The sequence below is a fragment of the Macrotis lagotis genome, chromosome X (assembly GCF_037893015.1).
Source record: "Macrotis lagotis isolate mMagLag1 chromosome X, bilby.v1.9.chrom.fasta, whole genome shotgun sequence".
Lineage (NCBI taxonomy): Eukaryota > Metazoa > Chordata > Mammalia > Peramelemorphia > Peramelidae > Macrotis > Macrotis lagotis.
The window spans coordinates 156,296,195-156,309,640 of NC_133666.1; the positions used below are offsets into that span (position 1 = coordinate 156,296,195).

At 33.6% G+C, this 13,446-nt stretch overlaps 1 long non-coding RNA gene across 1 annotated transcript; it reads right to left on the bottom strand.

Annotated features, from left to right (window-relative positions):
• Nucleotides 1–996: 996 nt before the first annotated feature.
• On the bottom strand, nt 997–12,894 carry LOC141497316 (uncharacterized). Its single transcript, XR_012471295.1, has 3 exons — nt 12,798–12,894; nt 9,452–9,598; nt 997–1,124 (listed from the first exon to the last, which is right to left on the bottom strand). It is a non-coding gene; the product is annotated as an uncharacterized LOC141497316 (long non-coding RNA).
• Nucleotides 12,895–13,446: the final 552 nt, after the last annotated feature.

Here is a 13,446-nt window from a genome sequence, read left to right on the forward strand (position 1 = left end):
TGGCCTTGGACAAACCACTTAACTCCATTTGCCTTGCAAAAACCTAAAAAAATACTGTGTTTTATGTCAGTTCTTCATATTATGGGATATTTTATGATGTGTTTGGCAATTAATTGTAAATATAGAATATGTTTCTATGTCAACATGAAGCACTCTAGTATTCTCTCCAGAAGCCAGGTGGCACAGTGGATAGATCACTCTCCTTGAAGTCAAAAGGGCAGGAGTTAGAATCCAGCCTCAGACACATGACAGTAACTAGTTGTGTGACTCTGGGACAGATTGCCTCAAATTCAGGGCCTTCTTCAGTCATCCTGATTCATATCTGGCCTCTGGATCAGGGTGGTTCTGGAAGAGAAAGTGAGACTTGGTAGCATCTCCCTCACTCAAATTCAATTTATATGCTTGTCATGGCATAATCTCCCTGATATCATGATCTTTTTTTGAGAATTTAAGGAGAAACACTAGTATTAGTAGTCTCACTTTACTTGAGTCTATTTTATATATTTTCAGTATAGGAATAAGTCATGACTGTGAGATTGATTCAAAGACACTGAAATCAAGTCAGTGTAGATGTTGCTTTTGAGTGACTTGTTCAATAATTATCTAGTCAATAAGATTTTTTTTTCTTTATAACCACAAGACAGGTATACATTTTTGTTCTTTAGTCAATAAATTGTTTTTGTAAGTGTTTATAATTGTAGATTTCTTTTGATTTTGAGCTATGAATGCTTTATATATATGTATAAATATATAATTAACCTATATTTCAAGGAGACATTGGTGTTCTCATCCTTTGGTAGTAAATATGTGATGTCTTCTGTTAAGAAAAGCTTGCATTTGTTAGAATGCTGCTAATTTATATACCACTGTGAAGCATTTGAACCAATAATTATAGATCTCAATTAACCCTGCTGTTTTTCCAGATTTTCAGAAATGAAATGATTCTTAAAGTGCTTCTTCTCTCATTTATTATATTAAAAATGCACAGTGTTTGATTTCTGCTCTGTCTTTAGGAGAATTCCTGGATAACTCCATCTTTCCTTCTATGGCTCTTTTCTGTTGAAACTGCAACTGCATTCAAAGTTTTGTTTTGTGCATTTCCTCCTGAAAATTTCATATTCTTTCTGTAAAATATTGCATGAGAACAAATTCATTTATGATGAGTAATAGCAAATTTTAACTTTATTGAATTATTTCATTTTAGTATATTTGACTTGTCATTTGAATTTAAAATGGCTTTTAAAAATTCCAGTCTAAGTATGCCCATCTCCTTTTAAAACTCATTTCTGATTTTGATATTGCTTTTTGCCATTATTTTAATTTTTAGATAATTTCTAGAGTTTTCAGATGAAAATTTTAAATGGCTTAAGGTTCCTCATTCTTTCTTTTGCATATTTCAGTAGCTTCTCAACTTTATCTCTTATTTCCTCTAACTTGGGATGAATTTTTTTTTTCTTACAGTTACCCTGTGCTATTTGGCAGTGTATTGTCTTATGACTCAAATATGAAGCACAGAGTACCAAAATCAATTCATCAGCACTTTGGGGCTTTTGTCAGACCTTCATAATTACTATAGAGGTTTCTGGGAACACAGAATGTCTATTGTAGATCATTAATGCTGTCATCATTCTATTTTGCCATTGTCTCATTCCTTCCATCATAATATAACAATAAATTCTACTTTAATGAGATAATGACAATAATACATAAATATAATATGAGCTATTGAGTAGAAGTTCATTACTTTTATAAAGTAATTATACAAACCCCTATATTACCTCCAAACATCCTTGAGAACACAATAAATAAACAGTAGTATAACTGGAGAATTATCAAAGACAAAACTATTGCCCACAATCATTTAGACAAAACATTTATAATGGGGTTTTGCAGCAAGCTCAGATATCTTAATATGAAGGTACCATGAAGGCCTTAGGAGAAGTCCATATTGCTTAGCATTGAGCTGCCTTGTGTCACCTACCACCTAGGTGAGTGCACCCTTCTCTGATTACCTGCATAGGCTGTATTTTTTAAAACTGAGAATTTTGACTCAGGTTACCCTATAACCCCTCCTCTCCCCATCTACCCCCACCATGTGGATGGAGACTTGAGAAATCTGAGAATTCTCCAAAGGCTTCTTATGAACTCTTATGTTAGAAGAACCGAGCATTCTGTAAAGGTTCACGTTGATTAATACATTGATTTATAAAAATTTAAGGCCAAAATTTTAAATAGATGTCACCATCTTATATAATATCACCATAATTTCTAAACTACATGGAAAGGAAAGCTTTCAAAAACCTAGAAAAACAAATCCAAACCTAATCATTTTATACCAATGTTGTCTCTAAGATAACTTCCAGTGAACTTTTGAAAGATGAGTTTAATTTGTTTATTCAGTAAGAAAAACCAGTTTTTAAAACTCACTTTTATAATAGTCTCCAGAACATAGACTAGAAAATAGGATAGTACCTAAGTCCTTGCATTATTTGTACTTGAACTTCATTGAAAAAGTTGAGATGAATAATAATAGTATAATCTGATATTTACATAGTACTTTAAGATATATAAAGTATTTCATTTAACATACACTATGTTATCTAATTTGTAAAAGACCCTTTGTTGTCATTAAATCCATATTTGCAAACTTTAGCTATGTTGAATTATACATATATTATCAAGACTATTACATAAGAACCAATGTGACAGTTTCCATTGACCTAAAAGAAGGCATTATTTTTTAATGGGTACACAAATATGATTTCCTCAAAGTTACTTAATCAAGGAAAATATTAAGTTGAAATAAAAAAAACTTTCATTTTTTCTAACAGAATTATGAGGAAGGCAATATTCTCTACTCAGCTGGGCCACTGTTTTATGCATCCTTACAGTTAATAACTTATTCTAGGTATTAAATCTGTCACATTCCTTTTACTTGGACCAGCATTGAAGAGTTTATAGCAGGAGACCCAGATCTGACCTAGCAATTTGAAAACATAACACAGATATGAATCCAATTATTCTCCATCTAAATGCTGACACATATCCTCTGTATCAATATGTGACATCTGTACTAGTCATATTTAATATCCGACTCACCCAAACCACCACAGAAATAAAAGCCTAAGGATTATTTAACATTCACATTAAGAACTTAGTTCATGCATGGGAAAAAAAGAACATGCTAACCTGCCTCATGTAATTTAGATACTGAAGTAAAATGTATTTTTAAGAGTCTAGTTAGAGAACAGAAAATGTGCTCTCCCCTGGTGTGCAGGTTCTCCCCCTCCCAAATCTGTACTCAGCCTGAAGAAGAAAGAGCTACTTGTAAAAGTTAATAAAACAGAAACCAGCTTAGTTGAGGCAGAATGATGTCAGTGACTCACTGCTAAGGTCAAAGGCAGCTTGCCAAATGCCCAGATCCTTTCTGTTTTCATTCTTTGTCAAATCAGCAGCAACAGCTCCTCAAAAGTTTTTTTCCTCCACATAAACATATGAGTGGTTCAAACAGCGGTCTTGTGAAAGGAAGGAGGTGATGGAGGAAGGGACAGGTTTTAATTCTGCTGAAGGATTAGGAGTGATTGCAAAAATGAAATTTGCTTTTAAATTATGTAAAATTAAGATTATTTGTGTGACTTCAATGGATATAGAGGTCCAAGTGTCAAAGGAAATGTTAGAGTATGATAGAGTAACAATGTTGAGAACTTCACACAAGAAAGGAGAGGAATATCAGCTTATCTGAAATGCTAGTTGGAGATAGAGAATGGAAACTAAAGATGGGCAGGTATTACGACTGTACAAACAGACAGATTCATATAAAAACTAGAATAAATTAAGTTATTGTACATACAGATGCTGTGAAGATTAAAAAATATGAATTTGACTTCACCATTCTTATATGAAGGAAAGCACTTATTATATTAGAAGCTTGATTCAAAAATGAATTGATAATGATGAATACACAGATTAGCCATTATACTGTGAAAAACATTTTCTAGCATCCCTGAATAGAATGAGATTCTGACTGTTTAGTCACATACTTATGATTTGTTACTATGACCAATAACCACAATTATGTCATTAGTGGCTAATTCTAGGGCTGTAAAGATTTAGGCTCCATGGCAAGTGGGAGGGCAGGGTTAAGACTAACATTTTGTATCCTTTAGGATACAAGGAATTATGAAAAACTATCAACAAAGAAGACATGGAAACATGAAGAAATTGTGGAAATTTGAAAATTATAGGAGTAGTAGAGCTATTGTAGTAAAAGAAACATTATTCAGATTTTTGTCCTTTTTTTCTTTTGTAGTAAGATGCCCTTATTTTAGAAATCTGTTATTATAGTATGCCTCTGGTTTAACTTGGTCTTTCAAATATTTCTATTTTCTAAATACACAGATGAGGAAGCTCTACAAAAGATCTTTATAAAGTAATTGAGAATTTTCTTCAGTACCAAAAGACTTTATTGTGAAATTGGAAAATATTGATTATATTCTGCCAGTATTTTGGAGTGTGGATAATTTGATTCAGCCTATATAATTTTCCTGGATATAGATTCTTTTAATCTTGTTTTGATCTTGGACAAAGTCTTTTTTCAAAATAGTTCATGTACTATGCCATATTATCCAAGGGAGACACTGGTCTGGGCAATGATCATCCAGGTAGAAGTCTTTTCCCTTTCCATCATGTAAAACAATGGGATCTTTTGAGAAGTTCCACAAATATCTTCATGAAGCCATGCCTCTAATCCTTCATGATGCTTCTATCTACCTAAGCCTGTTTCAAAATTAAATTATGTCATATAGAAACCCAATTATTGCTTCTAAATGGCTTTCATGTTGATATCTTTCTATTTTTGGTGAGGATAGAGGACAAATCAGCATGTTCACCACATTAATAACCACTTCCAGTATTAGTATAATTTAATTTAGTGATTCTCCTAAAATAGAAGTATTTAATATTATGGAAGAAACAAAAGTAAAATTAGATGTCATTTAAATGACAATATGTAACTGTAATCGTAACAGTTACCATTTTATACAAATTCCTTCATTTGTTGTTATTTCATGACATATGAAATCATTCACATAAATTATTATGTAATTAAATATAAAGTCTCTACATTCATATTAGCAATGTTCAATTAGCCTGCAAGTATAACATTTGTTAGTTAATCTAGTATTTATATTTATTAAACTTTTAAGTCTTTCAAAAGCTTTTAGCTCTTAGATTCTCTTGCTGTTTCCAGCTGCACTTCTCATTCATATATGACTTTGACGCAATTATCACAATAGAAGTCAAATCAAATCAAATTCCATATAAGGCAAATTAATAAGATAATACCATCATAAGATATACTAAAATATATGGAAAAACTTAAAATTAATACAAACTATTAAATAAAAGAGGAATTTTGCAAAAGAGCAGCTCACTCCCATGAATCTGTTGTCATAAATATCCTTAAATATTCCATATATTATCTCTCCGAGTTCAAGTTTCTAGGAAACAAATAAGAGTTAATTATAGTTCACATCTCAGTACACAGTGCAGATGTATTTTTTTGGACAGCAATATCACCAAGAAGAATGATGAAGTGCCATAGTTCAATTTTAGTTTTGGTGCCAACAGCTTCTAAACACTGCATAACCACACATATTTTACATTTCTAATACATTTTAGATGTGTATTTTCTTGAGATCTTTAACATGTAGAGGTAGAAGTCACCTCAATTGCAGTAGTCATTGAAACCTTGAGAATGGATGAGCTTGATAAGTAGAAAGGGTACTGAGATAGAAGGGGACCCTTATATAAAAAAGCATTAATAGAATAATAGATTATGATCCAACATCTTATTTTAATTCTCAGTGAATTTTTGTTTATATGTGTTTCTTTTAAACAATGCTATTAGATTTTTGTTTCCTAATCCATTTTGCTATGCTGTTCCTTTTATATGGGTTAATTTTAGTTTGCCCTATATTTTCTTTTGCAGTTATTATCATGAATTGTATATATTTCCCTTCATTATTTTCCTTATATTTCCTACTCTTTGCTTCCTGCTTCCCTCTTTACAAAGAAGAGAGTGGTGATAATTATGTTTAGTACCAGTGTTCTATGTTTGATGCAGTCTTTCCCCTATTCTCTTGTCTCTCTGCCTTTCCCCCCCCTCACCCAGTCCCCAGTCACAGGATCATATCCTTTCTTTTATTTTAATCTTTATTTCATTATTTATCCTCCATGGTTATAATTTGTTTTATTTGTGACTCTCCTTGTCCTCTCTTTCCTTATTGCACTGAATGAATTTCTTCACCTAGCTCTTTTTAGTGTATGTGTGTGTGCATGCGTGTGTGCATGCATGTGTGTGTATGTGTATTCTATCTTCTTTGACTGATTCAGTTGAAAGTGAGATTTAAGTGACATTGCCACCAACACTCTTCATCCTTGTAAAGTCATTTACTCTTATATTCTATTCATGTGAAATTATAAAATCCTCTTCTCCTTCTTACCTCTCTTTTCTATCCTCCACCATCTCCTCAACACACCCTTCTCTTGTCATATATTCTAACACCAACACCACTACTTTCTTCTTTTAAAATCATCAAAACATACAATCTTTCCCAGGTCCTAAGTCTTATTGAAATCTCTTAATGACCCTCATTGACATTAGGGTTCTGAGGGAAACTGCATAATTTTCTATTAATAGATTGTGAATATGTAATACTTACATAGCTCATAACTCATTGGTAGTTATCTTTTTATGTTTCTCTTGAATCTTGTGTTTGCATTTGGAAATTTCTACTGAGATCTAGTATTTTCATCAGCAATTTTAATTTTTTTTTGATTGAAGGCAATGGGGCAAGTGAATTGCCCAAGATCACACAACTAGGCAATTATTAAGTATCTGAGGTCAAATTTGAACTCAGGTACTCCTTACTCCAAGGCCCGTGCTCTATCCATTGTGCCAACTAGCTGCCCCTCATATGAAATTCTTGAAAGTCCTCTACTGAACTAAAATTTATTTTCTGCAGGATAAATTATTCTTTGTTGTAAGGTCACACCTTTTGTCTTTTGGAATATTATATTCCATGCTCTATATTCCTTTGTAGTGGCACTTTCAGCATTCTCATTGTGGCTTCATTGTATTTGAAATATTTTTTTTCTGTTTACTTCCAGGTTCTTTTTTTTCTTTTGACTTTGAATTTTTAGATTTTGGCTGAAATGTTCCTGGAATTTTTCATTTTGGGATATTTTTCTGGAGATAACTGGTGTATTTTTTATATTTTTACTTTTTGATATAATTTTAATTTATCTCAGAAAACTTCTTTCATGCTTTCTTGAAATTATTAGACTCTTTTGATCATGACATTAATTCTCAAATTATTTCTCCTAATCTGTTTTCAAGGTGAGTTATTTTTGATTTAAAAAAAACCTATCCTTTTTTTGTAGTCTTTTAACTTTGTTTTAAGATTTCTTGTTGCTTCATGGAAACATTAACTTATGACTGGTACATTCTAATTTTCAAAAAGTCTATTACTTAAGTTTTTTAGTCTCTTTAAATGTATTGAACACTTTTCTAAGTCTTTCCTCCTATTTATCATTTCTTTTCTAGGTCTTTATTCAAGTACTCTCATTTCATTTTTATAATTTTATCTGCTTTTTTCCCCTTGCTTCATTTCTTTTGGGGATTCTAGTTGACAGTGTCCAAGTTTTGTTTTACTCTGAGACTTTCCTAATGTATGATTTAGGGTTATTCTCTTCTTCTAGTTTTGGGTTTTAGGTGTTGGCACTAAAAAAGCTCTTGATTGTGGGAGTCTTTGTTAGGGCAGGTAAATGGCACAGTGGACCCTGGAGTCAGGAGGACCTGAGTTCAAATCTGGTCTTAGACACTTATGAACTGTGTGATTCTGGCAAGTCAATTAACCTTGTTTGTCTTAGTTTCCTCCTTTGTAAAATGATATAGAGAAGAAAAAGGCAGACCACTCCAGTATTTTTGCTAAGAAAACTTCAAATTGGGTGATGAAGAATCACACAGCTTTGACAAGTGGCACAATACAAACTTTTATTGTTTATTCATTCTTCCAGGCTTACTTCTTGGATTGGGACTTTGTTTTAGGACTAAGCTCAATGAACTTCTGCAGGAAATATTGAAGCCTTGTTTGGTCCTGATTTGTTTTCTATGGATGCTTTCTCAGGTATCAAGTTATTCATTCTCAAGGATGACTTAGGTTGGAGACAAAATTTTTTAGTGCACTCACAGTGTTAGGATCTTAGGTGAAGTCTGATCAGTATTCTTTAGTCTGATGTTTGCATGTTCCTTAATCCTAGTTTGGGTCTAGGAAATTCAATTGATCATATGTCCTTATTTGGAATTCCAGTACATTTCTCCTGGCCTAGATTCAATCAGCTAACTGGAAGATATATAGGTTTAAAGTAACATATCTTCAGGCTCCACCATGTTATGAGTTCTCTGCTCTGCTCAGAGACCAGACCATAGTCATATGTTTTTGACTCACTTCTATTCCTGTTTCTTGTTTTTTGCTCTAATTTGCAACAAGGGTATACCGGCACTTAACTTCTCTGTATGCATCTGGAAATGCATTTGGTCAGTATAATTATTTGAATATGCTAAGTCAGGGAAGCTGAAGGCAATCACATCCCAAGGTTAGCATTGTCCTGTATCTCATTGGTGTAACCCTTTGTGAGGCCATCATTTAAAACACTAGCTTATGAGCTGTCACCAGTGTGCTTCCCTCAACAATCAGCTAGTGAATTCTGATCTTTAGCAAAGGCATGTATTCAAACGATATATAACCATAATTATAAAAAGTATTTTTCCCCATACCAAAGGCATACTTTCCCCCAAATACTCCCAGAGTTCAGGAAGGTACAAGAGTAGGCAAGAGTCTAAGGAATAATAGTATTGTGGCACAATCTGTAGGGATCACAAATGGTCAAGACAAATCATAAGTCCACAAAATTCATTATTATTCAATATAGTGTTTGGTTTAGTTGTGTCTTTGCTTGGGGGGTGGGAGGTGAGGAGGTGCATTGTGGTTCTGATGGAGCATTGCTAAGCTGAACTTACTTTTCTCAGGTGCAGTGTAACAATTAGATAGGTAAGGCAGCTTCTGGACAGGACCAGACCAGCCATTCTACTTCTGGGCTCCTCTCAGGATGCAGCATCTCTGGTGGAAAGGTCAATCTGAGGGTTTCCTAGGTTTATTCTTTGATGGTCAGCTGAAGTCCTTTCCCAACTTTAACTATTTCAGCCCTCTGGGTTCAGGGAGACTGCACTCTTTAAAGTTGAGATGCTATGATGCTCTTTTCATTGGAGTGCCATAAAAGCTCTTTTAGTTAGTGCAATGATCTTTACCTTACTATTGGCAGAAGCCTTTTCTGTTTGACCCTTTCAGAGCTTTAGTCAAATCTATGCAGGAGATGGGGAAAAACTTACCTCACCTTTCAACAAAGTTTTTCTATTCAAAGGCCCCTTCCCTCTGTAACCAACTTCATGTTCCCTTTGGTTGGTCAGTATTTTTCACTTCCTATACTCCTTGAAGAATCTTATGTAGGTTTGTGACCAGGTTTAACTGTGTAAAACCTGAAAGTGCAAACAATTAATAAATGTTTGTTGATTGATTGACTAACAGAGATCACTCATACTGGACATCCCTGATCACTACAATTTGAGCCCCTAGAGTTTGAAATGTACTAAAAGAGGGTACAAGTCATACCATCTGCCTATATGGATAATGTGCTCCCACAACAACATAAATTCTGTTTCTACCTCCTTTTATCTTAATCAAATCATCTTTATGGATTTCTTTCTTTTTTACTAAGTTATAGAAGATATCTTCTGGAGCTATTAGACTATAAATTCCTTAAAGGAAAAGATTTTGTTTTATTTATCCTACTTTATCAGTGACTAACACAGTGAATTACATATAGCACTTTAATCAGGTATTGTTGAGTGAATATAATACTGCCATTCTCTTCCTTCTAGCAAATGTATCTTTTGAATAAAGTCTTTACTGCCAGATTTCAGTCATGATTCCCATTCCATTCCAATAAATCTTGATGATATTTCTGCTCTATTTTATTCCTTGTGTTAAAATTTCAAGTTAAAATTTCAAGTTCACATTGTTACAGTCTACCTTGTCATACAGAATCTGAAGTCATAAATATTGTGCTAGACCTTCTTTTTATTATCTCCTGAGAATTATGGAACACTTTCTCCACTACTGCTATTTTTATAGCATCTCTTTTTATTTCCTTAGTTTAATGTAGCTTGTTATGGACATTTAATAATACACCTCATGGTCAGAGCTCTCATTCACATTGGATCCATTCTCTATTGCTAGATCATTCAAGAAGCATAGAAGTTTAAAAGCAAAATCACTTAATGCTAGTACAAAACAACATATGAAGGAAGGGAATCATGTGGCAAATCATGTAGTGAAAAACATTCTAAGCATTCATTCACAAATGAAACAATTATCTCTTCATCTAGGTCCTGATTAAGGCAAATAAGGAATCCCCTGAAGTGGTCATCTATATTCAATCTCTCTTTGAAGTTATAATCATGGAAAATGTGATAATTGTTTCAGCTCAATGGAAATATGCAGTGTGAATTCAAAAATGCAATCATTTTCTTTACAGGATTCATTATGGTACTAATCAGTATCTAGCAATCTCTTCTAGAAATTATAATCTAACTCCTCCTAAATTTATGCAATTCTCCAACATAGCCCCATAGAAAACACTTAGAGGGTGGTGAGTGCTAGGCAGGAGCACAGGATAATCATTTTAAAAGGGAATCTGTACAATAGGAAAAAAAACCTGCTGTGAAGTATTTCATTTTTGTGATTCTTTCACAATTTACAGAAGAAATGGCACATGAGGGAAGTTTTCTTTTCTTTGGAGAATCATAAATAAAATAGTGGTGTAATCAAAGGACTGAAGAAAAAAGACACTTCAGGTATTTAATTCTTATTTACCTCCTTCTCCATAATTTATGAGTCCCAGGCAAACTGGAAGGTTACCGAATACAATAACTCAGGTTCTCAGACTGCACCCTGCCTGTTAGAGCCTTCCAAACCCTGAGTCTACTGCTTTAATTTACTGCTTTCTACCCAGTGATTAGAGAGGGATTTGAAAAGGTCTTTGGAAAAAAAGTGGTGAGCTTTCAGCAGGATTTGTTACTGGAGCTTGTTCATATCTTTGATCAATAGTGTTCTGCAGGGTAGGTCTCTCTACTCTGGTCTCCAGAGAACCTGTACTTCTGCTAGGGGAAACTTTCAAATGCTTCCTTTTGAAGGAGAAGGGTTATATTCAATGACAGAGATAGTGTGTCAAGTCATTTCATGTCAACTATCTAGGCATCAGGAGCATTTCTAAAAAGTTTACTAGAAACCAAGTGCACCCTTTTTTCTTCTATTCCATAAAATCTGTTATTCCCATTTTAATTCCAGCAAAAATCACATAGCCCAAACTCCAGTCAATGAGAAGCATTGATATTTTACCAGTAGCCCCTGAATATGTTACTGTCAAGTGGAAAAGCACTACCTGGGTTGAATGACAAGTTAGCTAGAGATAGGTTGCAGAAAATGACAGATTACCATTGATTGGAAACATAGGTAAATCTGTTACTGTCAGAGGGACTATTGGGTTGGAGATGTTAGACATGGAAGAACTCTATTAGGTTATCAGGTCCACCCAGCTGCTAATGTGTACAAAGCTAAAATGATGTGTTCAGGTCATCCTTGAAAGTCAAAGGTTTAGTCTGAAGTAGTCATTACTTGTCTACTAAGCTTTACAGCTATGGTTAAAAATAATCTTGGACATAATGAATTATTATTTAAGCTTACAAGATCCTTTCTGACTCATAGTTAATGTAAACAAATCATTATTTATAATTGTACCCCATCTGGGACACGAACATTAAATGGGAAAGCAAATGACATTATTTCTGCTTAAAATGGAAGACTATAAAATAAGTAGCCACTAGAGGTCTCTTTCAACAGTATTACATGGAAATCTGTTCATTAAAAAAAAAGTCATGTTTAAAATAAAATGCAATTTTAAACAATTACATATTGTGTTTCACATATTTTGAATTAAGAGAAACCAAGTTTATTGAGGTAAAATGACTTAGCTGAGGTTCCACAAATAAATGCAGTGGAATATAAAAAATGAGTTTCAAAACTATGGGGAACAAATTAATTTAGAATCTGTCAAATAATTTGTAAGACTATGAAATCATAGTATCATAATTTGCTGCAATTATAGTTAGTTTTTCTAGGCATATTGATTTTATTAATAGTAAAAGAAAATTAGCAGAAACTGGGACTAATTTGAAAAAAGACTAGTTCCTCTTCCTATATCTCTTATTCTTCAAAACTCAACTCAAATGCCTTCTTCATGAAATATTCTATGACCTGCAGGGCCACTTAGATTTAACCTTTCCCTTTTCTGATCACCTGTGCCGTTTTCATACATTTTGCACACATGATTTCATTTGAGTCTTGCAATGATCTTATTCAGTACTAAAGCTATTATGGTCCCTGTTTTACAGATGAGAAAATCTAGATTCTCTGAAGTCACTGGGAACAAAGGACAAACAGCAAATTGTATTCAAAGTGAGTGTGAAATGCTAGACATAGAATTTTTGCTAAATTTTTAGTCAAAACATGAAATTAGAGATTCACAGATAAAAAGATGAACAAAATACATCCTGTGACCTTTAGGAGCTTTGGTCAATTTAACTCTTAGATTGTAAAAGATTAAAAAAAAGTACATACCTGTGAGGCAATAATGTAAAAGGCTAGAGGAATTAAACTTTTCCATAGCCAGCAAAAATTGAAAAGGGCACCATATGAAGCAAAAATCAAGAAAAATGAAAAGAAAAAGATGTAAGTTCTTTAGTCTAGGAATGCACAAAAAGAAAGAATTCTGTGGGCACTGGAAGAATCTTGCTAAGGAAGTCAATACAAAAATCAGAGAATTTGTCTGAAGCCTGTAGAAGTTGCCAGGAAAGTCAAAAGTGAGTTCTAATAAACCGGTCTGAATGAAGCCTGTGAGTGTCATAGGTGATGTTGCTCCAAGAGAATCAGAAACCATTGTAGAGGGCCAATATTTGGGACTTATAGTCAGGTAGATGATGGATCTCACATGTCAGAACAGAGATGGTGAGAAGCCATAGTATGATACAGGATCTATTCAACACCTGAGAGAGTCTGGAGACTAATGTGATGTTCATCATTTTTCTGGGCTTGTCAGAGCTATAGGAAGGGATACACCTATTTCCTAATCAGGAAATAGAAGGAGGAAACAGACAGGTCAAGATCAGCATTGAAGTTAGACCATAGGAAACAAGATAAGGATTGAGCCAGAGAGTGAGACCTAATACTAGAAACTCCATTCAAAAGTCAATGAAAACAATATCTGAAC